A 14924-nucleotide genomic window follows, 5' to 3' on the forward strand; every position below is an offset into this window, starting at 1 on the left:
AATCAAAAAGCTTTGGTGCACTGCAAAAAGGATGTTAGGAACACAAGATTCAAACGTTAATGTTGTTAGTATCAAGTAGAAACGAAATATAAAAGAAACTACAATCCTAAGCATGCATATCAAGAAAGATATCAAATAGATTATAGAAAGCACACAAAAATAGAGGAAAGACACTAAACCCTCCCAAATGCTCTCCAAAATGCTCATAGTTGCTCCTCGCTTGTTCCTCTCCTCTCCAAGTTCCACATGAGTGTAGCCCTCAACTTTTTGCACTACTATGGATGTCTTATGGAGATTCAAGATTATGAAAAATGACTAATTATGTAAATGCAAGCTAAATATAAGAAAGTATCTAATTAATCTATGTTAATTTTATCCAAAATGACAAAGAAAAATGCTCCCAGATGCTCTCTCAAATTTGGTATAAGTTTGATGCATACAAGATTTTCGGATCTGGACGAAGAAGGGATGGGCTCTATTTATAGGAAAAATGGATAAATGAATGGTTGAGATTGAGTAATCTCAACAAGGGCCAGGATTGATGGGTTTATGATCCATGTGAGGGCTTTCAACCCAATCCCAGGATGACAAATGTCAACATGAGATGGCTTGAGAGGAGAGGGAAGAAGCATTAAATGCTTGAAATGACTTGAAGGTTACCTTAGGAGGTAAGGTTAGTGTTGAGTTGAATGAATAAAGCCTTTATCCAATGAATAATGCCTTTATCCAATGGACAAACTCTTGTGCAAGAGTTAGTGGGGATAACCATGGTCAAAGCAATAAATGCTTGAAGAGACCCATGAGTTAAATGAGGGTTGAGTTAGAGGGAAAGCCTCTAACCATGTGGGAAAGTTGAATTAACCATTAATGGTTATATAAGAGCCATAAATGGTTATGTAAGAACCATTAATGGTTTGGAAGACTTTAGGGGTTAACTTGTTGGAGACATAAAGTATTTAATGCTTTTCAAAGACTTTGGAGGCTTTGAGTAGTAACTTCAAGTTGCTTAGGAATGTGACAATAATTAGGGTATAGGATTAGGCTAATTAGAAATAGGTTAGAAGAATCTAGAATGGGTTAGAAGAGTCTAGAATGGGTTAAAAGAGCAAGTGGGTTGGTGGGTGAGAGAAAATATGATTTTAATTAAAATAAAATTCATTTATTTCAACTAAATAGGTGCAACTTGCATTTGTAGGAGAATGCAAGTGGTGGGGGGGGGGGGGGGGGGGTAGTTTAGGGATTAAATAAACATTTTATTTATTTATTTAAATGAGGAAAGGGGGTTAAATTAAATAAATGTGCTTTATTCATTTAATTGAATTAGAGTGTGGCTTAATGAAATAATTTAAATAAATTGAATAATTTATTTAGTTAATACAAGAAGAGGTTGAGGATGAATTAATTAAATATTAATTTAATTAAGTGCTAACTGATGCTTAAATAATCAAATAAATACTAAATATTCATTTAATTAAGTGGACAGAGTTATGTGTCTACAAGCTCATTGGAGAGGGGCTGAAAATTTTCAAAAAAGGTTGACACAATGTTGATGTCAACATTTCACTGTGCTAAATTTGATGGTCATATGATCGTTATCAGAATGTCGCACCTCCTGCATGGCTTGTCTATATAGTACAAACAGTGATGTGGCATATGAATGAGCATACAAAGCGACCACGTGGCGTCTACGTGGCAAGTACGAACCCAACATGTGCGCGTTGTCTATGATATCCATACAGATGACTGTCCGTACGAATGATGATTTGTCTTGCTGAGTGTATGCTGACGTGTTTGTCCGTGCAATGTCTGCGTGGCAATGACTGGCCTGTCGTACACCTGCATGGCAAGATAATGTGGCACCAACCAGTCATGACATGGGTGAATAATTGTGTGCCACGTGTATCAATGTGGTCGGCTAGAGAAGGGGGTTGATGGTCGGGAGTCAGGAGTCGACGATAGTGCCGGTAGAGGAGCTGGGCAGTGAGGTAAGTGGTTGGAGAGGTGGAGAATTTTCGGTGGTAGCAGTTTGCCGGGAGCAGGCAACGCCGACAGAGAAGAAGCTAGGACGACCAAGAAGTTGGGCGGTGTTGGGAAAGTTGTAGGTGGTCATCGGGCTAACATCGGGGTAAACCCACCAAGCAATTAGAAGAAGCTGCCAAAAAAACAATGCCAAAACCTATGAAGTCAACAATGGAGCAGTGCAAGTTGCCGGAAAGACAATGGTGGTTGCCGACAAGTATGCAATACAGTCCCTGCAAAAAGTTGTCACAGGGAGTAGTACAAGGGGGTGGGGACAAGGGTCCCCCCACCAAAAAACAAATTTTATTTTTTAAAAATAAACAAAACTCTTTTACAATAATATTTAAAAAAACTACGAAAATGAAAATTTTTTAGAATAAAATAAATTTCGCAGAATTATTTTTTTTGCAAAATCATACCGTACAACCTAATAGGTTGAATTTTTTCTCCAAAGGCCCGAAATCAATTTTCACAAAATATAGATGAATTTATACTCAATTTTCATGGAAATGACCTCCTAGACACAATGGTGAGGTCTAAATTGCCATAGGATTCCCCCAAAATGTGCATCTCTCCAAATCCAAAAAATGAATGCTCCAAAATGTCTCCAAATAGACTACTCAATGAAGCCCCGATGACTCTGATACCATGTAAGAATTTGTCAAATATAGCCAAGATCTAGGGCAAAATGAATAGCATGAGAAAGAGAGACAAAAGATTTGATAAGAATAAACTGTATTCTAATCAAGATGCAAAATACTGATCAATTGGATCATTACGTACAATGTAGATGAGCTTGCTTATAAAGACAAGGCAATATGAATATGTGAGCACACAATCATGACATGTGGCTTAGTGAGAAACAAGGGTAGGTAAGGGTAGGCACGAGAAATAATAAAATATTCCACAAAAGGTGGATCACCCACTGAAGGTGGAATGTAACAACAAGATAAGACCACAAAAGGTGGAATTTCTCCTACATACATAATCCCTATGTGCACACTTCCCTAAGTGTCTCATATCCAAACTACCATGAAATGTATTACCCTATGTCAACTTAAGTAAGGTGTAATTATGAGGCATAATTTACACCAATAGATGAGGAATAGAGAGAGGAGAAGGGAGGCCGAAGGGAGTTAAAATAAGGAGAATGAGGAGAGGAGGAATAGAGAGAGAAGAAGGGAGGATAGAGGGAATTAAAAGAAGGAGAATGAGGAGAGGAGAAGAATGAGGAGAGGAGAAATGAAGAGAGGAGAAGGGAGGTTGGAGGGAGTTAAAAAGAAGGAGAATGAGGAGAGGAGGAAAACAAGGAGAGGAGAAACAGAGAGAGGAGAAGGGAGGTTGAAGGGAGTAAAAAAGAAGGAGAATGAGGAGAGGAGAAGAACAAGGAATTAGAGGAAAAAGAAAGGAGGAAGGATTAGAGGAGAACAAGGAGTTAGAACAAAGTAGAGGGGGAGGGAGATCAAATAATAAAAATAAAAACAGAAGAGAAGGCGTTAATGCTTCAACATTTGAGGAGGAGGTCCCCCTCGTGACCTCCCCTGGGCTTGGGCTAGGCTAATGTAGATTATATCTACACTTTTGGGGGTTTAGGATCAAGGCATTGATGGAAACATGTCAAAATCAGCCCGAAGGAGATCCAGAGCAATTAGAGGTGAGAAAAATCAAAAATCCAATTTTCGGTATTTTGTCTATGTTGCAGCATTTTGCATTTTCAGAGGCCTTCAGAGCAAAATTTGGGGTTGAAACTATTCCCGGTAAGGAATCATGTTAAGGGATTGAAACTATATCTTTTCAAGACCTTTTTTGACGATGTAAGCGGTTTCAGATTTTGAGCGCCAAGCGGAAAGTTATGACCCCGCCAAGTTGAGACCGATAAGTTGCTCCTAGATGAGAGGAGGTTTGAGCGCACCACGTGTCAACATGGAGCAGATTTTATTGGCAACTGACACTCATTGGAATCACATGTTGTCATTGATGGCAACAAGATTCTATTGAAGGCATATACCGACATATATCGATACTTGGAGGCATATATTGACGGATACCAACATTGAGTATTCAGGGTCATCACCAGCACCGGTACAGGCATCGACACCAACATCCAGCATTTCAGTGAAGCCAACATCAGTTTGTATCCGAAAGGTTTTATTGTAAAATCATTTTGTAAATATTGTATTGGGTCGACATTGAATATCTTTTGTATTGTAAGCTGACATAAGGCATATTGTTTGTAAAGGGTATATAAGTCAGTTTGTTAGGTCATTTTGATATAGGACAAGATAGAGGATAATGTATATGACATGGTGGTAGAACTGTGTGATGCGAAGGTCATTTGTATGCGAATGTAATATCATGCTATGATTAGTAGATAGTTTGTAAAGCATTCTTGGAGGAAAGGAGATACTGGTAGAAGGTTCAGGGTTTATGAACCAGTATAGAACAGAGGTTTAACCAGAACTCTTTTTGACATTGCAGATGCATTTTGTGAGTTCACCAATACTGTTTTATTTCAGCAGAAGCTTGTAGTCAGTGAGACTCTTTTGTATTGAGCAGTGTGCTCTAGGCAGTGTGACTTCTTGCATGTGCAAGCCCCCATGCTATGTAATATCTTTCATATGGCCAGTGAATTGATATTGTGGGTCACAAATCCCACCGTGGTTTTTCCTCTTTGAGGTTTTCCATGTATAAATTCTTTATGTTATGGTGTTCATTCATGTGGCTGGTTTATTTGGTTCATGTTATATGTTTCTTCATTTACCGGTTTATATGTGTATGTTATAAAAGGTTAAAATCTTGGGTTACCAATAGAACATTGATTCAACCCCCCCTCTCAATGTTTTTGGGTTCATTGTATTCCAACAATTGGTATTAGAGCTTAGTACCTCGAAGGAAGTTTAACAGCTTGAGGAAGATCCTGAAATTGAAATCATTGAACATGGCTATGGAGAAGCAACTTGAGATGGCACTTGAGGACTATGATGCTGAAAGGATGAAGAACTTGAAACTACAAGATGAATTGAATTCTTCTAATGAATTCATTCTTATTCTACAAGAAAGGTTATCATCTACTCAAGCTAAGAGAAAGGAACTTTTGCAAAACTAGGATGATGAAGAGAAAAATGCACTTAAGGAATAATGTCAGAAGCTAAGTCAAGCAAACATGCTCATGAAGAATGAAATGCAAGACCTAACTATGAGGTTATCAAAAGATATTGAGGATAGAAAGAAGAAAGAAGAAAATCTTGTTATATCTCTAAAGAAAAAAATTGATGAATATGATAGATTGACTCATGAGAATAATTTGTTGAGAATTGATTTGGTACACTCTTGGAAATAATGAACAAGAGCTTGAAAGACAAACAACTACTCTAAGAGATGATCTGATTACTGCAAGTGAGTATAAAGAAAAATTCAGGATTAGTGCTGCACAGTTGGATGACTTATTGAAAAGACAGAGGCAGAGTGAAGATTCTAAAGGACTTGGATTTGTACAAGGTGAAAGCTACGGTACTGCAAATGAAGATCAAACAACTAGTATGCAGAACTCATCAGACCAGAGGAAACCGGTAAGGCAATATAATGCTTACAAATTCAATGGTAGATGTTTTGTTTGTAATAAATTTGGGCATATGGCTAGACAATGTAGAAATAGAGCAAATCAAAACTACAATTCAGTTCTTGGTCAATGCACAAATTGCAAGAAATATGGTCATCGGTCAGAAGATTGCAAAATGAATGTCAAATGTCATGCATGTGGAAAGTTTGGTCATTTGGCTAATCAATGTAGGTCAAGGAATGACACCGGATATGTCAAAGCAATTCAAAAGAACAATGTTACATGTTATGCATGCAACAAAATAGGTCATATTGCTAAGTACTACAGAAGCAAGTCTACACTGGTTAGCAATGATAAAACAAATGAGAAATGAAAGCATAAGGTAGATGAAATACAACAAGATCACACCAAGAGATGGGTTAGAAAATCTGAAGAACCAAGTGGAGATACAACTACACCGGTAACTGTACCTATAACTCCATCGGTAGACCAGAGCATTCCTGCACCGACAAGAAATTCAACTGGTAACTGAGGCATATGCCTTAGGGGTTGGCAAATTCATTGCAAATCTTGCATATTCCCTGGAAGAGATCTAGAAGATATCTGGAGAGTGGTATTAATCATTGATGGAGGTTCACTCGACATAAAACTATGAAACCGGCATCCGGTAGGGCACATCGCTATACATTTATGATAATGATAAATTAGGGTTTACTCATTGATAAAAAGGGAAAATGGATTCATTTTCACTCACCCAGCACTCGAGCAAACCAGAGCAAAGAAAAGGCGAATCATAGGTGATCAAGAGCAAGTAAAGACATTCCAAAGAATTTCCAGTAGTCATTTGAAAAGTAATCAAAACCCTTCAACCGACGACTATTATCCAGGTATTTCTTTGAAATGGCATCCGAATCATCATTTTCTCCTACTTTTATTGCAAATCCCATAGTTGTTGAGGTCAAGGATAGGCTTAGGCCCATTTTTAAGGAAGTTCCCCAAATTTCTATGAAGGAAGATTCTACTAGCACATTTTTCGAGGGTTCCTGATGGCATGGTTTATGTAGAAGATGTCAGAGCCTATATTCACTGCACCTTGGAGGAGTTGGGCACTAAGGAAATCAAGGGGATGTATCAATCTATGATACTAGGCAGCTCTAGAACAATCAAACTAGAATATCAAATCATTTAGGATCTAGGGTTAATTGGAATCCTGTACATTCCAGAATTCAAGGATGAAGTGATCAGATATGTTCTAAGCAGGGTCCATAATGAATTTATCTGGCTGGATTGGCCCCACATGATTACCAAATAAGCTATTCAAGTGGTCACTGGCTTACCTAAAGTTGGATAGGAACCAAGAAAAAAGATCTCCACCATTGCGATTGAGAAGCTCACCGATGCAACTCATGATGGAAGATCTATGAGGGTCTGCACCATCAGAGACACTGATGTGAAATTTGCCAGCATGATAATTGGCTACAAGCTAACTCAATCAAGTCGATTGACTTCTGTTTGTAGTTCCTGCATCCATGTTGCTTATCAAATGATAAAGAATAATGAAAAGTATGATTTGTGTGAATGGTTGAGGAGTGAGTTAACGATAAATCTTGGCAAAATTAAAGGGGTTAAGAAAGGAACATCCAGGTTTGGCAATCTTATTGTCTGATTGATGTTATACTTCATGAATGAGCTACCAGGTTTGGGAAAGAAGCGTTGGTCTCATGACATACTGATAGGTATGCAGATCAAAGAAGCAATCACTGGTCTTGGCAATAACATGGATGAGAAGCTATGGGGCTACTTCAAAACTTTTCAGGAGAATATTAGACTGAGGGAAAGAATTTCCAAACACATTGTGGAGAAATACTCCACTAATATCTGCTTTATGATCAAAACAGATGAGACAATGATGGAAGCAGTGGAACCTAGAACTATATGGGTTACTGAATTAGGTTATGAGGTAGATGACAACATCTTGGAGTTATATGCTAAAATGTTGATTGATGCTCCTTTGGATGATAAGGCTGAACACTTTGGCACTGCACAGGAAAATACTTTTGAAGTTAAAACTAGTTTCAACCGGAAAAGAAGAGAAAAGAAAATAGACAAAATGTTTGCATTTGTTTAAGATGTAATGCACAAGATAGATACATAACTAGGTTTTTGATATAAACTGATAGATTAACCAGCAGCATCAAGCGCTCCTGAGGTGAAGAGGCCCGAGACTTTCATTTCTTCTATCACTTATGGTTCCGATCTAGAGGATAATCAACCTCTTGCATTCAGAAGGGTACAAAGGAAGAAAGCTGACAAGCCTCTAGTAGAGGAGAAGAAGGTGGAACCTAGGAGGAAGCTGGTAAGAAAGGTAACAACTGCACCCACACCTCCGGCAAAGAAGAGGCAACCTGCTCCATCCACTCCTGCAACCCCTAGAAAGAAGAAAAAGAGTGCAATTGATGAAGCAATTGAATCTGGTAATGTTACCATCATACCCCCAATGACTTGTGCAAAATTGATTGATGAGATAAGTAAAGATGGAATGTTGAAGAATGTGTCAAATTTATATGAAGACTTAGAAGATAATGAGCAAGATGAAATAGAAGAAGGCTTTGGTAGAGATTTTGAAGGAAATTCCCTTATCATTGTACAATAAGTTAGATGCAATTAGGAGGGACAGTGAAATCAAAGAAGTTGAATTTTTGAGTATGTGTGGCTCTATAAACAATGAGAAAATGAAAATATGTATAGATGTTGCTAATAGAGCAATCTTTAGAGCAAAACCCGACAAATAGGCCTAATGATGGGTAGAGTCAATGAGATAGTAAATGAGACTAGAGATGGTTGGACCAAATTCTTCCAAAAGAATCCTGATTTTCTCACCTCTCAAGAAGAATTTGCTAAAGCAACTGCTCCCACCATTATGGACAAATCTAAAGGGAAAGGAATTTTGAAAAGTCTAGTTCAAATTTTGAGTGAACTGACAGTTAAATCCAAAACTGATGAGAGTACAGACTAAACTGGCAGAGACTACATTTGTATAGTGTGGGGAAGATAATATAGATAATATACAGGTTACAGATAATATTGTGGATAATACTCCACCGATAGTAACTGATACTGCACCAAGTGGCGAAGCCACTGGTGCATTAGAGAAGGAGAAAAGAGATTCACCAACAAAGGATAAGGAAAATAAGGAAAAGGAGACTGAACCGACAGTAGTTTCCCCTACAAAATCTTTGGCAATTGACACTTCTCAAGTTGAGAAGAAATCAATTACAGAGATGAGTCCCACAGAGCTAATGATGATGGCTAATCAAAAGCTAATGAAGGAGGGATCTGCATACAAAAGAATAATAGATCAATCAATAACAGTTTTGCATAGATTGATTCCTAATTGTATGATTGAAAATGAAGCAAGCCCTTCCGACAAGCTTAAGTTACTAACAAAACACATATCTAAAAACTTTCAATCATTACAATAGATTTTAGACAAGAAAGCACTTGAAAGATTTACTCTAGCCAAGAAAGCAACTTTTGACCAGATTATTGAGACAAAGAAGAGGAAGGTTGAAGAGAAACTTGTACTTATTGAAAATTCTTTGAAACAATGTACTAACATCTACAAGGTCTGTTGCAATATACAAATTCTTATAGCTAATGTAGATCAGAGGTTAAAGGAATTGCATGAAAAGATAGCTTATATTGCCAATTCTTTTGATGGACTAACTTCACTTACAACTTCCATTGATGGACAAATTTTGACTTTGGAGAACCAATTTTTTTCTTTTGAAAAGGAAAGAGACTAGATCATTTGGAGAGAAAGGAGTCTTATAGGTTTGGTGAGTCCAAGATTGGATTCACTTGGTGTACATAAGAGGGAATGTATGGATATGCTTGCAAAGCCCACACTGAAAAAAGTCACTGAGAAAGAAACACTAGCACATTTACTAAGTGGACTTGTATCCATATCTGAAACATTCAAAATTGGTTGGGATACCTATGTACAGTTTCTAGAGAAGGCTTACCCAGAAATTTTGAGATTGGTCAAGCTCCAGTAAAGTAATCTGTAATTATTCTTTCAATTCTTTCACTAGTCTTTGGCATTTATGCCAAAGGGGGAGTATATGTATGTGAAAAATATGTATGTAATCCTAAGGGGAGAGTAGGCATAGTATATTGCTGACAGGATCAATCAGCTTAGGGGGAGCATAATTCATTTTTTCAGTTGAACCGACAGGGAATCCATTTTTCACATGAGTGTTGCCATCAATGCCAAAGGGGGCGATTGTTGGTAATTGACACCCATTGGAATCATATGTTGTCATTTATGGCAACAAGATTCTATTGAAGGCATATACCGACATATACCGACACTTGGAGGCATACACCGACGAATACCAGCATTGAGTATTTAGGGTCATCACCGACATCGACATAGGCACCAACACCGACATCCAACATTTCAGTGAAGCCGACATCAGTCTAGATCCGAAAGGTTTTTTTGTAAAATCATTTTGTAAATATTGTATTGGGACGACATTGAATATCTTTTGTATTGTAAGATGACATAAGGCATATTGTTTGTAAAGGGTATATAAGTTAGTCTGTTAGGTCATTTTGATATAGGACAAGATAGAGGATAATGTATATGACATGGTGGCAGAACTGTGTGATGCGAAGGATATGTATGAAGGTCATTTGTATGTGAATATAATATCATGCTATGATCAGTAGATAGTTTGTAAAGCATTCTTGGAGGAAAGGAGATACTGGTAGAAGGTTCAGGGTTTATGAATCGGTACAGAATAGAGCTTTAACCAAACTTCTTTTTGGCATTGCAGATGCATTTTGTGAGTTCACCAGTATTGTTTTATTTCAGCAGAATCTTGTAGTCAGTGAGACTCTTTTGTGTTGAGCAGTGTGCCTTCCTGCATGTGTAGGCCCCCATGCTATGTAATATCTTTCATATGGCCAGTGAATTGATATTGTGGGTCACAAATCCCACCATGGTTTTTCCTCTTTGAGGTTTTTCACGTATAAATTTTGTGTGTTATGGTGTTCATCCATGTGGATGGTTTATTTGGTTCATGTTATATGTTTCTTCATTTACCGGTTTATATGTGTATGTTATAAAAGGTTAAAATCTTGGGTTACCAACAGAACACTAATTCACCCCCCCTCTTAGTGTTCTTGGGTTCATTGTATTCCAACAACTTTTAGCAAGCCCGTGGCTTCGCACTCTCCCAAAGGCGTGCGGGAGTTCCACGTGTCAGCATCGTGGGGTTCTTTGCACCAAAATAGAAAATAGGGCCCCAAAAGCTCTGCCCGCGTGCCACGTGTTGACAAAGCACGTGCCCATAGATGTTTTGAGCCTGGGGAGATTTCAAAAGTGCACCTTTGTTCCTTTCAAAGGTGGAAGGCCACAAGAGGCACCATGTGGCAAAACCAGGAAGTGCGAATGCAACAAAGCAAAAACCTGTGTATGCAAACAAAGTAAAAACCCATGTGATCAAGCAGTTGCAACCAAAAAAGGGAATTCCAGGTGGCAACCATGTCGTGCACATGGAAGAAAAAAATGATGCACTCACAACAGTTGCAATGACCTCCATGATGGCTATGGACATGAGGTAGGTATGCAAAAAGTTGTTCAGTTACAATCACCATTTCAGATCAAAGAGGTTTTCTCTATATAAGCCCAAAGAGTGCATTGTAAAAGGGGTTTAGAGCTTCTTTTTTTTTTTGAGATATAGACTGATATTCTATAGGAATCGAGCCTTTAAGCTGTGATTGAATTTCTGAAGAGGGGATAATCAAACTGTGCTTGCGACCTCTATGATTATTGTTTTTCAGTATGCTTTAATAGTTTTCTGTGCATCTTTGAGATTCTGACATAAATTTAAAAATATATGCCTAATACTCTGCCGATTAAACTATGTTTTTGCACTTGTTATTTGGTGGATGCGTGGTGTGTATTGCTTTATGTTAAAAGGAATTTTGGTCATATCTTGGTTACTGTTTTGGACATGTAGATTGTTGAATGGTCCTCATAATAACATGTATGTGAAGTTCTTTGTGCCCCTTATTGCATTAAAAATCATACAGCGCATCAGTTTTAGAGTAGTTTTACTTTAAATGTTTACTTCTTTTCCCTTTTCCCCCCCCAAATGAATGAAGAACTGGCTTCTAAAATCCTGGAGGTTACTCAATGAAAACACATAGGTCCCCCATCACTGAGTTTCCCATAAGGTTATAGTCCTAAAAGTAATTTTAGTGGTCAACAGCTAAAAAATCCAAGACCCTTCTGCAACCTTGACTGTGCATTATGGACCAAAAAAACAAAAACGAAATATTTTTAATTCATAATATAATTATTCTATAATAACTAACATTTTAATATGACATAATTATAAATTAAATTTTAATAATTTTAATATTATTTGTAATTTCATAAAAAAGATATAAATAATTAAAAATAAATTTTAAACTCAACGAAAAATAATCCTTAAAAGAAGAAGATGAAGAATGAGTAGAATAAAGCTAATTATTTCTTTTTTAATATTTTTTTCTATAGTCTTGCATCCTTCTCCTCAATTTCAAACCATTGATTAAAAAAACTAGGTGGTCTATTTCATATAGGGAATACATTCGACATAATTAGTAGCCATGGGCTGATTAATAGGTATCTTGGTATTCTACTTGGGTTGGGAGTCATTTTTAAAAATAGTAGTGCATCCTTCACAATGGTCTTAAAAATTATGTTTGAGATAGAATGTTGAAGAGAGATTTATTTTTTGGGTGCCAAAATAAGATTTATAAAGCAACAATAATGGTTTAACTTGATTGAAAAGGATCCAGTCAACAAATGTGATGGTCAAAGGGCATGAAGCCATGAAATGGAACACATAGAAGTAAGTGTTGGATTAGAATAAATTGGAATATATAAACTATAACAAATAACACATAAACCAAATTTATCATTTTCAAGAAGAAAATATCCATAAACATGCTCCCACGTTCTTTTGACAACCAAATTAGGTTTTAATGCATAATAATAGAGTATACATGGAACTATTGGGAATTAGGGTGTCTCAACCTTAGCAATTTTGGAATATTTATTTTTTATTATTTTATTATTTTCCATGGTTATTTAGCATTTATGCTATTATATAATTGTGTGCCATCCTAAGGGGTGTGAGTCTTATGAGTTGGCACTTTTGTCACATGCTAGTGCCTTTAAAAGAAGTTATTAGTTGTCAAAAGATACTTATTAAGTGGTATAACATGGGATGTTATGATAGATTGTATGACACATGTAAGAGTATCCTTAAATAAGTTATTGATAGTATGTGATATATTTAAGAGCATCTCCTATTTTGGGGGGATTCTTATGACAACCTGTAAGACGGTATAATGTCATGTAAGAGTGTTGGAAATTAGGATCTTAGAATACTAATCATTATAAACAAGATATAAAATAAACGCATTAAAAATCATACAACCATAAAATAACACATTACACAAGATATACATGGGAAAAACCCTTTCAGATAAAAAAACCCATAAATCTAATCATTTAATTAAAACATTTACAAATGTAGTCTATCAAAAACTAGACTAGAACCTGGGGACACTCCTCCAATACTTCCACATGGCCAATAATACCTCTTGTGCATAGTGATACAACTCACCATAAATCTCCAAATTCACACACCTCTCAAATGAGAGAGAACCTCCTTAATTATAGGAGGAAGAGTGACTTCACTAGTCACACCTTTTCAATAACCCCCATTCATAAATAATTAATAATATAATAGCTATTAGATTATAAGTGTTTCAAATGGGATATGCTTATAAAGAATATAAGGGATATTCTTACAAAGCATATAATATAAAAAGTTTTATAACCTTATATTAGAACATTATATATAAATGTTCTAAGGATGTGACCCTAATAACATTATGTTCTAAAACTCCTCCCTAAAGTTAATAGGGGATCACATGTCAATTTTCATAAATGAAAAAATGAAGTACCCCAATAATGTAGGTCTTATTTGACAGTGATAAACAAGGACACAAATATAAGCCAACATAAAGATCACGCATTATGGTTGGTGCAGTCACAGTGAGGAGGATCCTCAATGAGGACAATTCAGACCGTGCAACAATTATGAAACAACACTAAGCAACATAGGAGAGAGAGACAAAATTCCAGATCAGGTGTGGATCATATAATTAAATAAATTACAACTACCAGCAACATGTGGGCTTACATGCAAGCCAATTGCCTTATTACAAAATTACATCCATATGCATCAATCCAGAATCACTTATCAGATCTAAATGACAATCTAATGACCAAACTATCAACTACCCCTATCCTAAGATCAGACACAACAATAAATAGCATCCATAAACACCTGGGTTGGCTAAGAAAGATCTCATTCCCCAAGGCGGGAAAATGAAACGTGCAAATAGGTCAGCCCAAAATATGAAATGAAATCCCTTGGAAAAGAATCACCATAAAGCGCAGACCAACAACACCAACATCTAACAAGGGATCAATTGGATCTGCACGTCAAGGAATTCCTTTGCAAGACTCGGGAATGCCAACTAGCCGTTAAGCTCAAATAGGTCTGAAAACAGGAAACTGCCAGCCAATCCGGTAGTGGTAACTTGTCGGAAAGAGATCCAAATGAGATGTAGTTCAGGAACAAGGTAGAAGAAATGGAATGCAAGCCAAATCTAGCTCCGCACAAGAAATGATCAACGCAAATAAATCTAGCTAAATCTCAGAAACTGAATTACTGAAATGAACAAAGAACAAAATGGAAAAAATGAAATATTTTTGGTTGATGCAAGATTGCCAAAAACCAGGGATGCTCCTGCATCAGACATCCAGGGTTAATGAAAAAGTGAGTCCCTCACTTTGATGGGGCTAAAGAAAAACAATACAGTCCACCTCAGCCTGAGAAATCCAAGAATAATCCTTGATGCTCTGCAAAAAGGATTAGAAAATCTATTTGATGGAAACACACACAAGAGCACAAGAAACAAACGTTAGTGTTAGCAACAAAAGATTATCCTAAACAGGCACATCAAGAGAGATATTAAGCATGAAATAGAAAGCATACAAACATAGAATAGATAAACTATACTCCTCCAAATGCTAATCAAGATGCTCATAGTTGCTCCTCCCTTGTTCCTCCCCTCTCCAGGTCCCAAATGAGTGTAGCTCTCAGCTTTTAGCACTAGCCATGGATGCCATATGGAGATTCAAGATGGTTGAATATGATAAGCAAATCCTATGCAAGTGTAGATAGTGATGCTATGAGAAAGCTCTATGCTA

This window comes from Cryptomeria japonica, chromosome 7 (assembly GCF_030272615.1).
Source record: "Cryptomeria japonica chromosome 7, Sugi_1.0, whole genome shotgun sequence".
Taxonomy (NCBI): Eukaryota; Viridiplantae; Streptophyta; class Pinopsida; order Cupressales; family Cupressaceae; genus Cryptomeria; species Cryptomeria japonica.